The 15398-nt window shown below is 54.3% G+C and overlaps 4 long non-coding RNA genes across 6 annotated transcripts in view; 2 read left to right on the top strand and 2 right to left on the bottom strand.

Annotated features, from left to right (window-relative positions):
* The window catches only part of LOC115295836, a 3997-nt gene extending 2461 nt beyond the window's left edge, over window positions 1-1536 (bottom strand). Inside the window, exon 1 of the long non-coding RNA XR_003910592.1 lies at window positions 409-1536. This is a non-coding gene — a long non-coding RNA (uncharacterized LOC115295836). The remainder of the gene's footprint in view (window positions 1-408) is intronic.
* Window positions 589-8437, top strand: LOC115295838. 2 transcript variants are annotated; one of them, XR_003910594.1, is made up of 3 exons: window positions 589-877; window positions 1017-1071; window positions 7652-8437. It is a non-coding gene; the product is annotated as an uncharacterized LOC115295838 (long non-coding RNA). The 2 variants fall into 2 exon arrangements; XR_003910595.1 differs by lacking the exons at window positions 589-877; window positions 1017-1071 and adding an exon at window positions 3286-3328.
* On the bottom strand, window positions 4248-6196 carry LOC115295841. Of its 2 annotated transcripts, XR_003910599.1 has the most exons (3): window positions 6079-6196; window positions 4863-5278; window positions 4248-4278 (listed from the first exon to the last, which is right to left on the bottom strand). It is a non-coding gene; the product is annotated as an uncharacterized LOC115295841 (long non-coding RNA). The 2 variants fall into 2 exon arrangements; XR_003910598.1 differs by lacking the exon at window positions 4248-4278 and having other exon boundaries at window positions 4763-5278.
* Window positions 8438-14768: 6331 nt separating the features above from the next.
* The window catches only part of LOC115295839, a 10235-nt gene continuing 9605 nt past the window's right edge, over window positions 14769-15398 (top strand). Inside the window, exon 1 of the long non-coding RNA XR_003910597.1 lies at window positions 14769-14947. This is a non-coding gene — a long non-coding RNA (uncharacterized LOC115295839). The remainder of the gene's footprint in view (window positions 14948-15398) is intronic.

The raw sequence follows: 15398 nt of genomic DNA on the forward strand, positions 1-15398 counted from the left end.
ACCATCATCACCATCATCATCACCACCATCATCACCACCACCATCACCACCATCATCATCACCACCATCATCACCATCATCACCACCACCATCACCACCACCATCATCACTACCATCATCACCACCACCATCACCACCATAATCACCACCATTGTCATCATGATCACTACTGCATTTACCAAGTGTCCACTCTCTATCAGGTCCTCTGTTCAGTGCTTTACCCACAAGAAATTCTAGAAATAGCACCCGAAGGCCAAAGGTCAAAGATGTGGCAAACCAATACAAGTTATGAAAATATAAATGCAAACAGAGCACAGAGAATCCTCACCCCCTTGCATGTAGCCAATCACCAAGAACCTCAGTGCCACCTGATAAGCACTTACGGGGCAGCTGGGCAGCTCTGCTCACCTCATTTGGCATCGCTCAGCGTCTGCACGTGGCTTGGAGTCACTGTTCCAGGCTGGGTGTGACCGGAAGCCTCAGCTTCTCCCCACTGAGCTCAGGAATGACTCTCCTCCAGGCGTATGCGGGCTGGGCCCAGGCCGGAGGGGCAGCAGCTGCTCCGAGGAAGCTTCTTCTCAAGCTTGCAGAAGTGTAAGAAGTCAATTAGCATATGTAAGTCCCTGGCCCACAGACAAGTTCTTCTCAGAACTGTCCCGTGTGAGTCCTCCCGGATGCCCGCTGCCTAAGCGAGTCATGTGGGCAAGCCTGGAGCCAATGGAGCAGGGAGGCCTAGCGCATTGTCACGTGTCACTGAGGACCTTGGTGGTTTGTGATGCTGTGAGCATGTCGATGATACGTCACACTCCCTTCCTTCCTCTTCACTGCAGTGGAGGCATCTCCTGCTCCTGCTCCTGGACAGTGACGCCAGGTCAAGGTGAAGACATGGTGAAGAGCAGGGGCCAGGAGGGAGGGTGGGGGACAGGAGGTGGACAGCCAAGGCCCCAGGCAGGGGCGTAGAGTAGCCCAGGTGCCAAGAGACTGACTAATAAGGATTCAATTTCTGTTTCTGTCAGCTGCCAGCTTTGTGACCTCAGACAAGCCAGTCAACCTCTCTGAGCTTCGGTGACCGTAAGTGTCTGTAAAGTCAGGATAATGACGGCCCAAGGGTGAGGATAATAATTAGCATATGTAAGTCCCTGGCCCACAGACACAAGGCAGGAAATGGCAGTCTCTTCACCGCTCCCGGGCAGCAGGGAAACTTGGGTAGAAGCATAAAGAGATGCACTTCAGAGCTGGTCGCTAGAGAAGGTCAAGCAAAGAGAGTGCAAACAAGAAAGAGAGGGAAAGGCCCCAGGTGAGAAAGGGCAAAACCACGTAGGACTTGACTCCACAGAGGCCTCGGAAGTGTTTCCAGCATTTCTAGAATCCGGGAACAGTGAGGCTGCTTCCTGCAGAGGCCAAGGAAAAGGTGCCAGGTGTTATTTCACAGCAGGCGTCTGAAGGTCCGGAGGCACCAGCTTCGGCCCGTGGGGCTCCGGGTCCGCGTCGAGCTGGACATCCTGACACAGCCTCGAGAGGACGGACGTCTCTCGGGGCCTCTCCCTAGCGAGCCCGTAATGTGACCGGGGCTGCCTGCCTGGCTCACTTCTAGCCAATCACTGCCAGGGAGCTTAGCGCGCGCTGCGGCTTGGGCCAATCAGGACGCGCCGTGGCCAGAGGGTCTGCCCCCAGGAACGTGGCGCTGTTGCCGGGCCGCGAGGCAGAGGAGCCCTTGCACCCGGGCCTGGGGCCGCGCAGCAGTTCTGCGGGCATCGTGGGGCGGGAGGCAGGGCTCGCAGGGGCTGCAAGGCCCCGGCGCAAGTCGTTCAGAAGGATCTAAAACCCACCGAGGCCTCCCCGTAACTGGAATCGCCAGGAGCCCCACACGGGGCGCAGGTGAGACTGGGCTGCAGCGCTGCATGGGGGACGCAAGGCCCCGGGCCCCACCGATTGCCGCGGGATAGGGGAAGCGGGGTTCCGCCGGCCCAGCCGATGGGTGGAGGGGTGGTCTTGGGACCTGCAGCTTCCCATGACCGGCTGGCCCGTGGGGCGTTCAGCGTTGGCACCGGGGAGCCATGGGTGATTGGGGAATTGCGTGTACCTCCCACGCACCAATTCTCGCAACCAGCATCGGAAATTAAGTGCCCGCAGGAAGGCTGGGTTTCCTGGACACCCTCTTCCTGGGGCCTAAGGGGGAGTGGGGGTGCTGCACGAGTGGCTGCTGACCCCCGGTCCAAGCCCAAGTTCCCAAAGCTGTGGGTGCAACTGGGTTTCCCAGCTTTCTGGGGGAGACTTTACAGGATGTGACCAAAATCACAAAGGAGACTGTGGGTGCTAAGTATCCTGATCCCTGAGCTGTGGCTCTCAGTGAGTGTTTATTCCCAGGTAGGGGCAGAAGTTGGTGATGGAGAGGTTGGGAATAAGAGATGTGCTGAGGGAAAAGGGCGGATCTCAGACCTGGGGTCTCCAGCGTCTTAGCTGGTGGGGAGACGTTTGGTGCTTTGGTTCATCTACAACCGGGTAGGACAGCCTCAGTGTGTGCCACTGCATAGCCACCCAGCACAGACACCTGTAGGGACTTGCTGGTGCCCCCGAAATGCTGGGGTCACCAGGGCTGCTCCTGTGCCTCTGTTGACCTCCCTGCCCTTTCTCCCTGGACATCTATCACCTTTAAAGGGCTTTTCCAGCACCTGCGCTCCCTTTCTCTCCTGCCGGGCAGTCATCATTAAAGGGCGTGGTGGTCTGACTCCTCAGGCTCTTCTCTTCTAAGGGACACACCTCTGACTGGATCCCGCCAGAGCTAGTCTCTCAATTTCCAAATGTCCAATACTTCCTTTCAAGACTGCTGTCTCTGTGATGAGACTCAAGAACTAATTTGAATTTGAAAAGCCAGACATTTCACACTCTCTACACTGACCCCCCCCCCCCCGGGTTCTTTTTATTTTCTGGGCCGGGTGTGCGGGGCTGAAGTCATTGGAAGAGGGGGGGTAACTCGATACAGCAGGGAAGTGTGCATGAAAGAACTTCAGTTAATGACACCAACGTTTATCCTGTCGCAAGAATGTGATTCAGCTGAGAACTTCCTTCTTTCTTTCTTTTTTTTTTTTTAGTTTATTTATTTGAGAGAGAAAGAGAGAGGAAGGGAGAGAGGGAGACAGCGCGAGTGGGGAAGGGGCAGAGGAGAGACAGAGAGAGAGAGAGAGAGAGAGAGAGAGAGAGAGAGAGAATCTTAAGTAAGCTCCACACCACCAGTGCAGAGCCCAATCTGGGGCTCGAACTCACGAAACCGCAGATCGTGACCTGAGCTGAACCAAGAGTCCGATGCGTAACTGACTGAACCACCCAGGTACTCAAGAATTCCTTTTTGATTTGAGATGATTGGCCAGCCAGAGTTTGGGACAAAGTCAATAAAGAGTTTGTGTGGAGAGCAAGGAAGAGACCCCTTGTCTCAGAGTGGGCTGGTGGAGTGGAGTTCCCGTGGGGCTGCTGCTCTCTGTGAAGCCTGAGGCGAGTCTTAGCCTCTCAAAGGCTCAATTTCACCATCTAGAATACGGGGCTTAAAGAGATGATTGTTTTGGTCTGTTCCAGCTCTGAAGTTCTGTAATGCTAGGGTTTGTGCCAAGAACGATTAAGGCCAGAAGCCAGATTTCTGATCTTGCCGAACTGACCACCTCTCCTTCTTTAAACTGAGTGTTCTTTTCAGTTTCTAAATCTGATGGTTTCTGTAATTGTTGGGCATTAGGCTGACAGTGGACATCGGATGACAGCTGGACCCCCATGTAAACACTGGAGTGTAACAGGAAACAGATCATGGGCTTTGAGGGTGCTTGGGTCGCTCAGTCAGTTAAGCGTCTGACTCTTGATTTCAGTTCAGGTCATGATCTCACGTTTTGAAGGATCAAACCCTCTGTTGGGCTCTATGCTGACAGTGCAGAGGCTGCTTAAGATTCTCTCTCTTTCTCTCTGCCCCTCCCCTGCTCACACTGTCTCTGTCTCTCTCAAAATAAACAAAATAAACTTAAAAAAAAAAGTCATGGGCCTTGAAGTTAGACTGGCCCAGGATTTATGTTAGGAGGTGTTCAACTGAAAATAACTAATAACTACCTAACAGTGACTTCGGCCATAAAGACATTTACTGTTTACTCAAGAAGAATCTGCCAGTGGGAGGTCCTGAGCTCGGTGTGACAGCCCAGTGGCCACACATTCCAAGTTCCATTTCGCATCTTCAGCTGGTTGGCTTTCTCTGGTCACCTCGTGGATCTTAAAAGGCTGCCCTAAGCCACACGCCTTACCTTCCTACAACACGCCCACAGGCAGGAAGGAGGGAGGGGAGACTCAAACGGTGTTTGTTCATGAACTGCTCACCCTTTTCTAGGAGGCAGAAACTTGTTTCCCAGAAGCCCCTGTCCCACGCCTTTCTCTCCAGCCTCGTTGCCCAGAACAGGTCCCATGCCCCCTCCCATATCACCCACTGGCAGAGGACCCCAGGATTCTTGTGACCAGATAAGCCCAATTATAATGCTCACAGGATTTGCCACCTGGTTTTTTAAATTTGGGTTTCACTGGGGCGCCTGGGTGGCTCAGTCAGTTAAGCGTCTGGCTTCGACTCAGGTCATGATCTCGCGGTTCATAGGTTGGAGCCCTGTGTCAGGCTCTGTGCTGACAGCTCAGAGCCTGGAGCCTCCTGATTCTGTGTCCGCCTCTCTCTGTCCCTCCCCTACTCACACTCCACACTCTGTATGTCTCTCTCTCTCTCTCAAAAATAAACATTAAAAACAAATAAAATTTGGGCTTCATTTAACTGCCTGTGTGATCTTAAATCACTCAGCTTCTCTGAGCCCCGTTTTCAGCAGCTGAAACATAGGCATAATCACACTAACCCTCACGGGAAGGACGGAGTCAGATGACACGTGCAAAGTCTCCGGGGCACTTGGCCATCCCCTGCACGGGCCACGCACACAGGAAATGGTAACTCTTGCGCTTCCGGAGATCACTTTGGCTGACAGTCGGAGCAGGTAGCCTCGCTGAGTTCTAGAGTCCCAGTTTTCAATGTCGATAAACTCCATTTCCATGACAAGTCGTGCAGGAGCTTGCCAAAGTCAACACATCGGGCTCCAGTGTTTGCTGCTGTGACACCTGCCGCTCTGACGGGCTCTGTGCTGTTCTGTACACAGTGGTTTTGGACAGTGGCCGCTGCACATTTTGTCTTTGGATTTCTTGCCGGGGAGATTTAGCATCTGGCAGGATGGCCTCTGACTGTGACCAGTCTCCAGCAAGCACTGTCGCTGCGTGTGAGCTGCGATGAGGTTTCCGTGAGGAGAGAGAGAAAGGACGTCCCTGGGAGAGGGTGCCCGTCTGTGCTCCCAGGGGGGCTGGCTGAGAGGGGGGCGCCTCACACTGCAAATCAGGCAGGGTCCTAGGGCTTTGGTCCCCTCCCAGCCTGCAGCCAATCCATCAGCTCTCTCTAAAGCCCCCTCGCCTCCCACCACCTCCTCTCCTGTGGTCCCATCAAGCCACTCCCTGGTTCCCCCCCAACCTCCCCCCTGCCCTCCCCACCTCGGCACAGCCTCCTCCCAGCCGGCAGGCCGTGGTTCAAGGATGGGCACCATGTCACATCTTGCCGCAGCTTGGCCCTTCCTACCGCTTCCGTTGCAGGAATAAAATCCAAGGTCTCATGGCCTGCCCCTGCCCACCTCTCAACCCCTGTCTTCCCACAGGGCCGCCTCCAGGGCCACCCATCTGCAGCACACAGGGCCCCCGGCTGCTGCTTCCTCTGCTGTCGCTGTCTGGAAGTTCCTAATAATTTCTTGGTATTTTTTAATGTTTATTTATTGTTGAGAGAGATAGAGCACGAGCAGGGGAGGAGCAGAGAAGAGAGAATGAGACACAGAATCCAAAGCAGGCCCCAAGCTCTGAACTGTCAGCACAGAGCCTGACGCAGGGCTCGAGCCCATGAACCAGAGGACATGACCTGAGTCAAGTCAGACGCTTAACTAACTGAGCCACCCAGGCGCCCCTGAAAGTTCTTAATAATTTCTGAACAAGGGTCTGTGTTTTCGTTTTGCAGGGGGCCCCTGAATTATGTCCTGTCCTTACCTTCTTACTACCACACTCAGCTTTCCTGTCGCTAGAACACGTTTCACCAGCCATTTGTGGGGTCACTGCCTTCTCGGCGAGCCGGCCTCAGAGGAGACCCCCAACCCCTCCCAGGTTGCCCGCCTGCACATTTCCCAGCCAGCACCCACCCTCCTGTCGCACCATCTTCCAGGGCTGAGGCATCAGGACCCTTCTATGACACGCAAGGCCCACCTTGTCCCTTCCACCCCAGAGGCCCCCCCAGGCACACATGCTGTTACGTTCATATATGTTTGTCACAAGTGAAGGGCCTGACAAATGTCTGATTCCAGAACTTGGGTTCTGTGTGCGGCTTGGAGGAAGTAACTAGGGAGTTAAAAAGTGTTGTTCACAGAGAGCGTTGACTCGGGACAGGGATCAACTGAAGGACAGAATGAGTATGACTGTCCCTTTGGCGGTACTGGTGCTGGCTCGTGCATAGACGGAGTAGTTGAATACCCAGAATATGCAGTGGAAAGCGCTGATGGAGTACAATTCGGAACCGAAGTAAAGGACCGTGCCCAGAGCAGGAGCACCTTACACACACACACACACACACACACACACACACACACACACGTGCATTAGCATGCACACAGACACACATACAGACACACACCATAAAAACCTACGTACACACACACCACACACACGTACATACACACACATACAAGCACATAGACACATACCCACCACACATGCGCACGCACACACACCCACACATAGTCTCAGGCAGAGTCTGTCTCTTCTTTCTTTTTTAATTTTTTTAATGTTTTTTAATTTATTTTTGAGAGAGATCGTGAGTGGGAGGAAGGCAAGGGGGACGGGGAGACGCAGAATTGGAAGGAGGCTCCAGACTCTGAGCTGTCAGCACAGAGCTTGATGAGGGGCTGGAACTCACGATCTGTGAGGTCATGACCTGAGCCGTTGTCAGACGCTCAACTGACTGAGCCACCCAGGTGCCCCAGGGTCTGTCTCTTCTGAGCAGCTATGAGGTCTCTGCCCCCAGCTGGGACTGAGCCCCAGGTTCACAAGACTGACAGGGCTGCCGGGGAGGCACACACCCCGTCCCCAAAGCCCCAGGGTCCAGCCGCCTCTGTCCCTCTGTCCTCGCTCCCGGCAGCGTCAGGCTGGGAAGGAGGCTGGGATGCAGAGGGCCTGGGGAAGCCCAGCCTCTCCAGGTGGCCCAGGGAGCACCTCCGAGAGCCTGAGAGGCTTCAGTGCCCAGCGGGAGTTTCCGTCCCTTCTAGAGAAGATCTGGGGCGCATTTTAGGTCTGAAAACTAAAAATTGCTGTCTCTTCTGAAGAGCCCTGTCACTGGCCCCAAATGGCTTGGCCTGAGGCCAAGACCTGAGGCAGCCTGGCTCTTTGAAATCAGTTGCTTGTGTCCTTAGGGTTGTGAGGCTCCGTGGAAAGATGCAGTGAAGTGCTCAGTGGAAAGTCCTGGCTCATGGGGAATATTCCGGAAGTGGTAGCTGATCACTCAGGTCCGTGAAAAACTGCACGCACCTGCGCCAGGCTGAAAGGGAATGATTGGTTGTTGTGTGATCCACAGAAACCGCGAGAGGGCTGGAGAAAGAGCAAGGCTGGTCTTCCAGGATCCGTGGCTAAAATCATCCCACACATCAGGCGGCAGGAGCTCAGCCCCACGGCCACCTCGGCTGCCACCGCACTGATGCCGCCTCTGCCCTGGGGACAGGCCGGCAGCTGTGGGCGGGCTCTGCAGCCCCGGACATCTTCACAGGAACCTGGGCATGTCTGCCTCCCCAGGACCCACCCCACCCACCCCCGGAGCCCGCGGTCCTTACCTCTGAATCGAGGGCTCGCACGGTCGTGGCTCATTGATGGGGCTGCATCCCAGCTGTGAATCCTGGCTTCCCCAGAGAGAATTCCCTCAGCATGAAGATTTCCTCAGATAGGGAAATCTTAGTCCGAAGACAAAGTAGCTACAGATGTGACAGCATCCACGACGCGGAGCATGAGCACCAAAATCGAAGGGGGCTTCAAACACTAGCCTTCACCTAAGCCGAGGGCTTGATTTCTCTGCCCAAGGCCCATTTGGCATCAGTCTTTGTGGCGGTGGTAACACGGTGTCCGTGACAAGACTGTGGCAGGACTGGGGACAGACAACTGGGAGGTGGACGGCCTCTGCCGACAAGTGCGGGCTGGGGCTGGGTCCACACAGGACTAACGCACCAGCTCCCAGGCGTCTGCAGCGTCTAGTGGCTCCTGCTTTGAACCCCGATCAAAGTTCTAGTGGTGCAGTTTCTCCAACAGCCTATGAGGCCAGTGTGTGCCACCCAAGGGAAATAATAATAAAAATGATCATCGTTCTAATTTGCATTGTGCCCAGCACTCAACCAAGCACTTTATTTTTAAAAAATTTTTTTAATGTTTACTTATTTTTGAGAGACAGAGTTGAGTGAGCACAGGAGGGACAGAGAGAGAGGGAAACACAGAATCCAAAGCAGGCTCCAGGCTCTGAGCTGTCAGCACAGAGCCCGCCACAGGGCTTGAACTCATGAACCATGAGATCACGAACCTGAGCTAAAGTCAGACAGACACTTAAATGACTGAGCCACCCTGGTACTCCTGAACCAAGCACTTTAAATCTCATATCTGTAAATACTCACAGGAACTGCACAAAAGTGGTTGATTGCTGTCCCCACCAAAGAGTAAAGACACCGATGTGCAGAGAGGCTAAGAAGATCTTGCAGCCAGTAGGCAGAGGAGCTGGAATTCGAACTCAGGTCCTTAGCTACTGCACGTGCTGTTGCTTTGCAGGCTGTAGACGTGAATCCTCAAAGTCTCACTCCCAAACTAGCCACATGCACTACTGCACAGAGGCCCCCGTGGGTCGTGTGGCTTATTCACGAGGTCCCGTATGATGACACTGGGTGTGTAGAGGAAGTAGCTGTCCTCCACAGGGTAGGGACATCCCTTAAGGACCCCACAGTGTCTCTCCCACAGACGCGGAGTGGGGAGTGGGGGAGGGCCCCTCACAGGCAAGCTGAGGAAGGGGGTGAACCCTTCCTGTCTCTGAGGACATGACTCAGCTCCTGCAAACGCTGGGCTTTCCAAGTGGGAGGCCAGGAGGCTGGACATAAAATGTGCAAGATCCCTTTGGCTGAGGGGGGGTGGGATGCAGACAGGTCTCCGGAGAGGGGACATGGCCCAGGCTGCAGCTTCTGAAGATGACTTGCTGTGGAAGATTGTCCTAGCTCGGCCTGAACCACCACTTGCCTGGTGAACTTGGTCAGCTCACAGTAGGAGTTTGGAGCGTAAAGTGCTGCAGGCCTGTTTCTTGGTCTGCTCATTTACGCTCTGACTTGTTTTTAGAAAAGAATCTGTTTTTAGAAAAAAATCAGTCATAGAACAGAATATATATATATTAGCCCAGGAGAGTGATTTAAAAAAAAATTAAGACAAGGATAAAATCGGATGCAAATATGTAACCCGTGGGGGTCGGCCTAAGGACCATGGTGAGTCTGCCGTGTGGTTTCGAGATTCTGCTTGGCCAGAGTGAAGAGAGACATCCAGTCAGCTCCCTGACTCCTACGTGTTTTCCGATCTCCCCGCTTCCGCCAGTGTCTTTCCAGGTCAGAAGTCCTGTTTTTAGTCCGCTCTCACGGGGAACCTTCCTCCTGCTCTCTCCCTTTCTGCCCTCATTTTCCTTGCCCTTCCCTGGGTTTATTTTCAGCCGCTGTTCCTTTCTGAAGCTGCAGGGGCTGCACAAAGGAGGCCAGGCTCCAGCCCTCCGGCCCCTCCCCTCCTTGGGGGGACCGGCCCGTCTCAGCCCGGGTGGCCCGCCCCGCGTGGCCCGTGCGGGCAGCCAGGCTCGAAGCCGGCGGGGAAGGGCACCGCACCCGGGCCGGCAGCGGCGTGTAGCAGAGCGCCGGCGTCTCCTTCAGAGCTAAGGGACTGCTCTGACCTCCCTCGTTACTCCTGGCTCGTTTATAATCAGCTTTTCCATTATCTTGCAGCGAAGCCCTCCCAGAATCACATTAATTGCCTATAACTACAGCTGGGTGGTTCATTTATTCTTTCTAATTTGGAAGATCCAAATGGTTTAACCCCTATTTTTATTTTAAAAGCTTTAGGGGTTTTGTAAACTTTGGAGGCCGTAAAGCCAACATGGCTAACACATGCTCGTGTAAGTCCAAGTGCATGTGCACCATCACACACCCCATGGCACGTACCACGGCACCCGCCATGACACACGCAGGACGGACCTTTTGGGTAAGGAGTGGGCAGGAGGGTAATATGACCTGAGCAATTGCTGTGTAGGCAGCACTAGTGCCATTATCACCCACACCAAGGACACCAACACCACTCCCACCACCTTCACTGTCACCATCTCTACCTCCATGCCACCCCTGCCATCATTACCAGCATCACTGTTACCCCACCGTCATCCTCACCACGACCGTCACAACTACCACCACCGCCACCACCACCACCGTGACCATAATCATCACCACCATCACCACCGCCTCCACCACCATAATCATCACCACCTCCACCACCATCACCACCATCTCTGCGACCATAATCATCACCATCATCACCACCATAATCACTATCACCACAACCACCATCATCACCACCACGACCATCACCATCACCACCACCACCTCCATGACCATAATCATCATCACTACCACTGCCACCACCATAATCATCATCACCACCCCTACCATTATCACCACCTCCACCACCATCACCACCACGACCATCACCATCACCACCACCACCTCCATGACCATAATCATCATCACTACCACTGCCACCACCATAATCATCATCACTGCCCCTACCACCACCACCACCATCACCATCACCACCATCTCCGCCACCATAATCATCATCACCACCCCTACCATTATCACCACCTCCACCACCATCATCACCGTCACCACAACCACCATCATCACCGTCACCACCATCATCATCACCATCACCACCACACCACCATCATTTCTACCACCGTCATCACCTACACCACTACACCCACCATCATCACCATCACCACTACCAGCACCTCCACCACCACCATCACTCCCACCTCCTCTTCCATCACCTCCACATCACGGTCACCACCATTCATCCAGGTGTCTGAAATTCCACCATTGCAGCTTCATTCCTTTGACTTAATCACAACTTTCTTTAGCCACGCTCTTTGACACCATTACTTTAGTGTGAAGTACTGAAACTCAGACCACTTTTCTCAATGACTGAATGTCCCTATGAATAAAGCCAGGTGGTGAGGAGAGGACTCTCAAAACCTGAGGAGAGATGAAATGAGTGTGCATGAGACTGAGTTAAATAATAAACAAAGAAATTTGAAAAAGGAAAATTCTACCGACCCCTCTGCAACACTGTGGGGGTCTTATTGTTTATATATTCATATGTTAATGGGGCAGATTTCTGTATTAAGCAGATCATAAAACACTGGATTATACTGAAGATAAGTGGTTCTCGGACTTTCTCAGGCAAGAGAACACCCAGGGGCTCCACCCGCCTTTCCCAGTCAGTAGATCTGGGGCGGGGCTTGAGAATTTGCATTTCTAACAAGTCCTCAGGTGCTGCCGAAGCTGCTGGTTCCAGACCACGCTTGAGAATCAGCACGTCGGTTAAAACCCACCCAGGCTCCCACACGCGTGCACACCACAGACACGTGTGTAAACCCTTGCAGAATGGTGCAGTCATTTTTCATGCACAAATCCCCGTCAAAAGAGAGCTTGAGGAATGTGACAAAATTAAAGAAGAAATTAAAGTGATGAGATAAAATCACAGGAGTGGTGTTCTAATATCGCTCCAGAGCTGTGGATTTGGGGCTTCCAGAGAAGATACGGATGCGCTCGGGCAAGGACAACATGGAGACGTGGCTGTCACCTGGGTCCGGGCCTAACCAGCTCCCAGGGAGGTGAGATGCCAAGGCGGGTAGGGACAGGACCACAGACCAGCACTGGCCGCCCTGGGGCCTCTGTTGGCCTGGAGACGCCTCCTGTTGTTGCCAGGATTGAACGAGAGCACCTGCTCCATTGCTTCCTGGACTTTAAAGGTGCTCTTCCCTCCGAAGGACAAAAATGCAGATGATGTCTGCAACTCAAGGGAAACACAGGCCTTAAAGCTGTGTGTAAATATTTGTTCCTTTGTCCCAGACTTGAGCCACATTTCTTCAAAAGGAATGAAAGAGGTGTGGGAGGGCCGTGGGTGGAAGCCCCACTCCACCCCCAGCTCCAGTTTCCTGTCTGCCTCTGGAATGTTCTGGCATGTTCTTCTTCTGAGTGGCTTTCCATTTCCAGAGTTTCTGCGAAAGGTGCAGATGTCTGGGAGGGAGGGTGCCGTGAGCGGGTAAACTCAGGGAGGTGGCCCCGGGGCTGCCCACACAGAGCGGGGGTGATCGGGCTCCCCCCTCACCCTGTGGCCCAGGAGTATATTTTACGCTGTTATTTCAACCCTCCCACATCCGGGGAGCAGCCAGAAAATACAGGTCTCAAAATAGACCAGGTTTGGAGACCTCAATATTCAGATGGAAAGAAACCTCATTTGACGCCAACCCTAATTCTTCTAGACACAGAATACGGGCTTGTTACCAGGAAGATGTCAAAGACCTCGACATTTTTCGAAACAAACCCTTCCTTGCCTTCAAATCACCTCTGTGACATTAACCCAGGCCCCGTGGTGGGGCTCAGAGGGTGCCTGCCTCAGAGGGTTTCCTAACTCCAATGCGACTGCACTCCCCAGGGGGTGCTGGTAAAACCTCAGTGCCCTGAACAGGCCCCAGACCGGTTAATGCAGATCTCTGGGGGGCGACCTGTGCATCTGCTTTGTTCAAATGCTCCAGATGATTCTAATGGGCAGCCAAGTTAGAGCCAATGGCTTGGTCTCGTTCAGGGTGAGAGAAATCCGGTGGGCTTCCCCCCACCCCCCACCCGGCCCCCGCTGGCTCTCTGGCTTCCGGGAAATTAACCTGGAGCCCATGAGCCTCAGCGCCGTCACCTGTGAAGTGGGCAAGTAACTTTTCCGTCACTCGGTTGTTGGGAGCAATGCAGAGAACGTGTGTGAACATGCCTGAAGCAGGGGTAGTGCCTGGCAACAGGGAGAGGCCATATTATTTGAAACTTAAGAAACTGAGGCACAGGGGCTTTATGTCTCCCGAGTCTGGGTCCCACGTCCGTTCTGGAAAATGAAATGGTTGGAGGAGAAAATGTGTCAGGCTCCTTGAGCTCTAACACTCTGGGATTCTGTAGTCAAAGGAGCTGAAATGCGTTCCCCCCCCCCCCATACCTGAGGAAACCATCTGAGTCCACGCACCGTAAAACAAAATCAAGCACAACAGGGCCCACGGGCTACTGGATTATTCTCCTCCCACCTCCCCAGTTGCTCTGGGACCTCATCTCAGCAGAGACTGGCCTTTCAACCCCTTGCCCTTCTTTGCCACCAGGCCTTTCCTGTCTGGGGTGGAACCGACAGGGCCTATGAGTGACCAGTCAAGGCCACAGCCCCTCAGGCAGTGCTGCAGGCAGACCTCGGCTAGGAGGCTCCTGGGCCCCAAGAGAGGGTGGTGACAGATATCTGCAGCAGGGGGCCTGGACCTTTGTACTATGCCATTGTGGGGAGGGGGGCGCTGATTATCTCCTGGGGCACTCCTGTGCATCGATGGGTGCTCTGCAACATCTCTGGTCTCCATCCGCGAGATGCTAGGTGCAGTTGCCCCATCATGATAATTACAAACACCTTCAGGCATTGTCAAATGTCCCTGGGGTGGGGGTGCGCAGAATCGCCTCCCCACACCCCACGCCGATGCTCGGGAGGCCCATCTTTCCTGCCCCACGTGCAGAAAGGAAGAATGTTGTTCCTTCGTGTGTCAGTACAGATTCATTTCATATCGCTTTTATTTATTTTTTAAAAGAGATGTATTCTTTTCTTTAAAAAAATTTTTTTAACATTTATTCATTCTTGAGAGAAAGAGACACAGAGCGCAAGCAGGGGTGGGACAGAGAGAGAAGGAGCTCCAAGCCTGTCAGCACAGAGCTGCAGGGCTCAAACCCACAAACTGCAAGATCATGACCTGAGCCAAAGTCTGATGCTTAACCAACTAAGCCACCCAGGCGCTCCCATATTGCTTATATTTAAAGTCACAAGAGAGGAGGGCGCATCGACCGCTCAGTTGCCTAAGCATTGGACTTGGGCTCAGGTCACCACCATGTGGTTTTTGAGTTCGAGCCTGGTGTCTGGGCTCTGTGGTGACAGCTTGGAGTCTGGAGCTACTTCGGATTCTGTGTCTCCCTCTCTCTCTGCCCCTCCCCCGCTCGTGCTCTCTCTTTCTCTCTCTCAAAAACGAATAAAACATTAAAAAAAAAAAAGAGTCACAAGAGAGAAGAACCACTCTACAAAGGGCAGAGTTGTTTCAACTCAAAGGTGGGCACGGAAGACGAGAGAAAAGGGACAGGAATGGGGTGTCTTCAGAATGTTCTTGAAGGGCACAAAATGGAGCCTTGGGAGCTGCTGCAGGGAGAAGACCTCACAACTGAGCTGATGGCGGTGTGGGCGGTGCTGGCCTTGGGGACTTGGGGCCCGAGACGCTCCAGCGGGGGGGGGGGGGGGGGGGGGACTCTGTGGACTCCTCCTGGGTGCGTTTTCCACCTCCGCAGCGCCACCAGAGGGGATGCGACTTGCCCTGATGAGTGGGAAAGCGGGGTACGGAGGTCAGTGGGACGATGCCATCCCTCGTTTGGAAAAATAATATGTCTGTATACACACCCCCACCCCCAGCCCAGCGCACGATGTGGCTGCACAGACGCCGAGATGCCGATGCGGTTCCGGACAGGGGCCGGGATTTCAGGTGGCTTTTTTCACTCACTTGCTTCTCTGTCATTGCAGAGAAGGAAAAACATCCGTGCACACTGCAGGAAGGAAAAACATCACGCGGGGAAAAGGCAAACACTTGGGCCAAGGCGCGAGAAAACTCCGACTGCCGGAAGAGGCAACCAGAGAGGCGGGCTTGTCCCCGCCGGGCCCCTCTGCGACGCGGCCCGCAGGCAGGTGTAGAGGGAAGAGCCCGGGAGGAGGCTCCGAGAGTGCGGGGCTCCGGGCCGGGCGCGGCCGGGGGGAGGGGTGCGGGCACAGACCCCGCACACCTCCGGGGACCTCGGTCCAGGCCGCGGACACGCCCCCACAAGGTCCTCTGGGACTCGGGGGTCCGGGAGCCCTCGACGGCCCCGCTGCGGCGGAAGGGGCGCAGAAGGCGAGCGAGCGAGGCCGCGCCCCGGCCCATCCCGCGAAGGCGCCGGCCG

Source organism: Suricata suricatta, chromosome 7, assembly GCF_006229205.1.
Source record: "Suricata suricatta isolate VVHF042 chromosome 7, meerkat_22Aug2017_6uvM2_HiC, whole genome shotgun sequence".
Classification (NCBI taxonomy): domain Eukaryota; kingdom Metazoa; phylum Chordata; class Mammalia; order Carnivora; family Herpestidae; genus Suricata; species Suricata suricatta.